Below are 6,956 nucleotides of genomic sequence, written 5' to 3'. Positions count from 1 at the left end.
TAATTAGAAATCTATCATATGTTCAAGGGAATTATACCCAAGCATGTACAAAAGGAAAGGTGTAGGGTAGAGATATGGGTAATACCCATACTTTTTCTTACATATGACACTGTTATGTTGTGAATATCTTACAACCTATGTATGTACTTATATTACTCTTTATTCCCGCTTGTTATCTTGATTCTTTGAACGCTCGCTTAATTGATATTTTCCTTTAATGTTATTTATGAGACTTCCAAAATCTTTATTGTTTTAGTTGCATTTTTCTCACGACTCAATGCTATCTGCGTGACGAATTCTGCGTGATGAATTCGAACTCAACCATTTCTCGATACATTCAAAACACATATGTTAACACTAAAAATATCGTTTTTAAATAACTTTATTTCTTATTCACACACCACCAGCGTGACAAATTATGTTTCCCTCAAATATCAAAACCCTTCTTAATCTGCACGACGAATTGTGTATCCGACCTCAAGGGATACATATGCAAAAATATTGTCTTTAATTAATTTTATAGTTTTACCAGCATTTTTCACATGACACGACTCGAATCGTATTCCCTCAAAAACCCTTTTAAAGCTGCGTAGCTAATTGTGTAACTAATTGTGTGTAAACCATTTCTCGATACACTCAAGGGTCAAAGTATTAAAGTCTTAAGATATTGTTTTACTTAACTCGAGTTCCCCCCTATTTTCTCACGAACTATGATTGGTCCAAATTGTTACCTTTATTAAATATATACTGATGTAAAACATATGGAAGATCACTTGCGATCGAACCGTCTCTTACTAATCACTGACTTACAATTGAACCGTCTAACTAGTGACTCGCGATTAGACGACTTAACTAGTAACTACTAACTAGTAACGTGTAATACAAACTTGTTATTAATCTCATGTATAATTACTACTATTAAAGAAGATCTTATAAAAAAAAACTGTGACTATAATATTTGTACACCATCTCCTTCTCTTTTGGGGACGGAGTGATGATTCCGTAGTGCCCGTACATGATCTGAAGAGCAACGATATCGCTGGTGATGATTTATCGGGAATCGATAAGATGGCACCAAAAAAAAAAAAAAAAAAAATCTCCTTCTCGACCCCGTAACAACACAAAGAAATGCTTTTTCCACTTGATATTCAATGTTATTCTAACTCATATCATACTCAATCACTCAATCAATGATATATCAGCCAGCAGCATAGCTCGGACGTTAAGCTTATGCTTACCGTCAAGAAGGTGCCGGGTTCTATCCCTGAATGAAAATGAATTTTTCAGAGTATGCTGTTGGTCAGACCTGGATTTGTGACTCCAGGTTGATCGTTTCCTATCAGAGTTTGCCAATTTTCTCTGATTTCATTGTTGAAACGGTTCCCGGAAAAAAAAATTGGCTAAAAATCCTTCCTACCTACTATGTCACCACTATTTGAAATTTGATGGATGTACAATAAAAATTTATGTACAATTCATAGATGTCTCGTTAATTTGCGAGTTTTTTCAGTGTCTCGCAATTCAACGACTTATAATAAAAAAATGCTGCATTTGTATTTGTAATTGGCCAGGAAGGCGCATTGGGATTTACCTGTAAGGCCTTCCTGGTATATATGTAAAAATAAAATATACCGTAACATGTATACTATATTTTAGATCTGGAACGTATTGTTAGTTTCAAGTAGTTGTTGGATAGACCGTAACACTTGACTGAAATTAGTAAATTTATTTTGCACGTTCTGAAGAACGAGTGTGCGGTTTCGCATAGAGTAGGCGTTTATGCAATAACCAGTAGGCTACAACTTGCCACTTGAGATGCTCGCAAGGTGAACACGAATTATCGTGTAAAAAATGTGATGATTCATCGATCGTAAAGTTTCACAAGCGAATCGGTTCATTTTTGACTACGACAGGTAACCTTTTTTATACACGCGTTGGACAGTCGCATAGGTGTAACGCGGTTATCAATATTTGTGTCAACATAAAAATGTGGCTCACACACTCACTTATTCTACAGGATGGTTCATCACACATCTATGATTTGGTATATTCGAACCCATAATATATGTACATGTATATTTTTTAAAGAAAATCTTACACCAGCTGAACTACGGTGATAATGTTAATCCACTGTAAACGACTTGTATGAAAGTTACAAATTTGGTTCGGAGAATTCAATTTTGAAATCATATTAAAAATTGATCATAGTAAAGCTATTGCAATTGCTCTAATGTCAAATAATACGATTCATTGAATGACCTGCTACCTATCAATACCTACTATAATAGTTTTTCTCTACGATAAACTGCTTAAGTGATGGGTACCGATGAATATCTTTAGGTATGGATGTACTTTTTAATACAGATAATTTTTCTCATTTTACACTTGCCGCAATGTGATAGATAGCAACTGTGATGGATGGATGGATTTTGTGACCAGGACTTATATTTTATTTTATTTCTCCAAATATACTGTCTTCATATTTTTTTTATTCCTTATCAAAACCTCTACGATTCGAATTATGTCATTACGAAATATAAATATGTATTAATATCAATAGAAATGATTATATTCGTGGGAAGCGCCAAGTACACGTACCTCACGTACGTACAGAGAGAGAGAGAAAGAGAGACAGGGTATTCAGTACGCAGCGCTTAACGTTCAGTGTATGAATGATATCCGCCTTGGAATAACGGCTTTGTTTCAGTCGTTATTTTATTATTTTCTAGCGCTTATTTTGCCTTATTCGACGGTAAAATGATTTCTACAGCTAATTGTAATAATTAAGAGGGTTGGATAGCAGCGTCACTTTTGAATATCGCTTTATAAAAAATGTTGTTTTTGTTTCTGTCTTCGAGCTACAGCCCGAACTACCACGAAAGTGAGTGAGAGTGTGTGTGTGCGCGCGCGTTTTGCATCGAGCACAAATTCCCAAACATCGAATATTATTGATGTATTATTGATGCGAGCGGGAAATATTTGTACTTGCAACGTTTGGGAACATGCATCTTTCGTAATATGCTGTTTCGGTCGCTCGCGCTTATGAATGTATTTACGCGTCCCGCTTCTTTGAATTCTCCTTTCCGTCGTGTCATATGCATATCGTTCAGCGTTTGTTTGTACGAAAGTCTAAGAACTGAGTACTTACAATGGATGGAAGAAAAGGGAAGAAATAACGTATGTTCCAGTCGACTAAAAGACAAAAACGATATTTTAAACGAAATATCCATCTTACAACACATTCGACCACCAGGTAATAATGCTTTCTTGTGACTTAGTAACTATTATTTATTATGCAAAATGTAGTGATGTGAGCATAGCATAGGAAAAGGAGTAAGACAAGGAGATACAATCTCGCCCAAGTTATTCAATGCGGTGCTTGAGGGAGTTTTCAGGAAATTGGATTGGGATACAGCCGGAGTAAGCATCAATGGTCGCTTTTTGAGTCACCTTCGGTTCGCAGACGATATAGTTCTAGTAGCTCGTGATTCAGCTGACCTACTTATCAGACTAACACAGCTGGACAGGGAAAGTAGAAACGTAGGATTAAAAATTAACGTAGATAAGACTAAACTAATGTTCAATAGTTATTGCATGCCTGATAGCATCCCCTTAGATGATAAACCAGTAGAAGTAGTAAATAATTATTTATATTTAGGTCAAATAATTGACATGTCTGGTAGTAAAAATGAAGAGATAAAGAGATAAACATCGATGTCGCCAATGCTGCTGCTGTTGGAAACTTAGCTGTAGCCTCCACAAGTTCTGGACCGACATCTTTGTATACAGTTCCGCGAGATTTATTCGATCAAAATTTATCAGAAACAGCTAGTTCAACGTCATCAACGAGGCTTGATGATTTAGTTATAGAAGCAGAAGCAGACAATCCCAACGAAACAGATATTCATGAACAATTAGAAGGGCGCAGAATAGTAGATATTAAATATTTATTTTCAGCGCTTTCAAAAATTTAGCATGAACACACTAATTGTACATTATCTGACTTAAATTTTGTGAAAGAAATAAGAAAAGGTTTTCTCAGCGAATATGTTTTTCGGTGTAGAATGTGCTTAGCAAAGGAAACTGTATACTCCGAAGATCCGAAACTGCAAGTTTCCGCAAATACTGCTTTCGTAGAAGGAATTATTTGTACAGGTAATGGCTATTCACAATTAAATGAAATTTGAGTCGTGGAACTTACACAAGCATAGAACAACATTTAGCGCCAACAATCGAAGAATGTGCCTTTGATGAAATGATTGTCGTTGGTGAAGAAGAAAAAAGGCTCGCCATTTTAAATGGTGACATAGACGAGGAAGGATATCCCTTACTGACAGTCATTGCAGACGGTTCTTGGGCAAAGAGATCATATAAAAATGGGTTTAACTCCTTGTCTGGTGCAGCGTGCATAGTAGGGCTCCGAACTAAAAAAGTTTTATATCTCGGAGTACGAAACTCTTAGGGCGGTTTCAGACTAGCGTTTTATACGCGCGTATAATCTCGTTTTTTGAAGTGCATGTAGGCACGTATAGGCGCTTCGTTTTCCATACGCGCAACTCGTACGAGCGTAGACGCGCTTATAAGCTCGTATTATCCATGTTGATACTAAATCACCACTACCGGTTCGAGCGAAAACGCCGAAATAAGCCCGTGTACGCGCGTTCGGTTTTTTGAAGCGCAAAAAGTAGCGCGCGTGTAAGCGCGTATGGCGAAATGACCGTATACGCGCAGAAATAAAACGCTAGTCTGAAACCGCCCTTACCGCTGCATATGTGCCAGAGCTACAAAATTAAATATAGATGCAACTGAGCACAAGTGTTTTAAAAATTGGCGTGACAGCGCTAATGTCATGGAAGCTGATAAGTCTATTTAAATATATCTATATTTTATTTAATAATGTGTGTTTTATTTTCATTTATTATTTTATGTTCAGTATATTTGTTATCTGTAAATGCATTTTCATTTTTCAAAACTGCACCAAGGAAAGATCCCTGGAAAATATACTTCCCACTTTTATTACTAATTGTTTTAATAAAAAATATATTTGCCTTCTGTTTGTACCTGTGAACAATATTCAAGAAGAAAAAAATCGTATATATCAATTTAAAATAATTTGCCCGTGAAAGGGTTTAATTACTATAATCTTTTCCTGTATTTTAAAAAATGTGAATATTTCACTAATATATATGTAGAAAATAGATTTTAGTATTTTATTTTCATTTTCTCCGCAAACAAAATGAAAAAATATTTTGAATAAATTCAATAATTACTTTACATAACACATTGTTTTATTTTAGAAGTTCGTATAAAAGTGTCACGTACATACATAGACACACCAATCTGGAGAAATAAAAAGAAATCGACAAGTCAGAAGTTGCAATTTGGTGTGCGCGAATATAGTACTTATGTATCGAAATATGTAATACGTACATATTGTGTAGTTACGATTCGAGCGAATTGTATATCGTATGTATGAACTTGTCATGTGAACAGTGGCATATGAGTCGTATGGGAGTGCGTATGTGAGTGCGAGTGTGTGTACAGTGTACGTGTACGTGTACTAGCCTCGGACCCCCCCCGACCCCCGCACATATATTGAGTAAAAGGGACAGATGCGCGTCCAACAGATTCTACCTCTTTTAAATTTACAAAATCCAGCTTTCCTAATCAACTATTTTCTCCTCCAAAACTGAACCAATTTTAAAAAAAATTTCATCATCGGTATGAGAAAGATATTTTCTGTGCATCTATCAGCGTATTTTTTTTTAAAATCGACCGTTAAATAAGCACGCTGGACTCTTTTCGTGGGTGTAAAAAAGAGGCGATTTTATAGATGTTTGGCGGCTCCTAGCTCCTACAAAAAATAATAAATCAAAAAAATAAAACGATAGATGCACCCCAATGGTGGATATCCATAGCATATTAAAAAATAATTTCTCTAGTGCCATAATTGAGGAAGGGAGAAGTTTAGTAAGTTTGTATGGACAAGGCGCTGCTGTCCAGCCCTCTTAACCTTACAGAATATACATTATTTTAACTTAAAACACACATTTTTAGCTAGACGCTTGGAGTCCAGCACAGTGGCTAGCAGATTTTTTTTAGCAAAGTAGGGTGTGTTAAAAAAATAAACACAATAGTAAAGTTTATTTTCAGTCCTTTGATAAGAGACCATATTTAATTGGCCATAATTGAGCACTTTTAAAATTAAATTGAGTCACTTATATACTAGTAGGGAACAAGAGAACAATTTTGAGCACATGTGATTCTGATTAATGTCATTTTTCAAGCTTTTTATTAGTTTCACCGACGTTGCGTTTACGCAAAAAAATTGTGAGCTGATTTTGAACCACTCTTCCGATCGCTTTTATATTTTACCGAAGGGGGTTAGCTATCATTTAATCAAGCAATTGTTGCCGACTTGACGCCATAGGAATTTAATGATTAAAATTTCATCATAATCGTCCGTAAAATCGACGTGATGACTGATATCTAATCGTGAAAACCAGTCATAACAACTAGTTTTAAAAAAAATCCACATATCTCATTTAAATTTAATATTTGAGTAACCATTTACTACACATAGATTAATTATTGTGGTGTTGTCCATATTATAAGAATAATTTATCGATGAAATATGGTCTAATACTAAATGTGAAAGTTTTTTCAATTTTATATTTCCTATGTACATATGAGCCGTATTTAAAAGTGGCCGAAGTCCAATTCTTAGTTCCAAAAACACTATTTCTGTTTGACTTTATTCACAATTCGATATGTCCAGAATCTCGGAAAAGCTGTTAAACGGAAATCATTAAATTTAATGTTTTGTCCACTTTTCTTCATTTCGAGAAATATCTAGATATTTCTCGAAATGAAGAAAAGTGGACTTTCGATTATAACAGCTCATATGTATACATAAATTTTTTGCGAAGTGAAAGATAGAAGAGGCTTGTAAAAAT

Source organism: Arctopsyche grandis, chromosome 3 (assembly GCF_051622035.1).
Source record: "Arctopsyche grandis isolate Sample6627 chromosome 3, ASM5162203v2, whole genome shotgun sequence".
In the NCBI taxonomy this organism is placed as follows: domain Eukaryota; kingdom Metazoa; phylum Arthropoda; class Insecta; order Trichoptera; family Hydropsychidae; genus Arctopsyche; species Arctopsyche grandis.
This window is presented reverse-complemented; position numbering follows the sequence as displayed.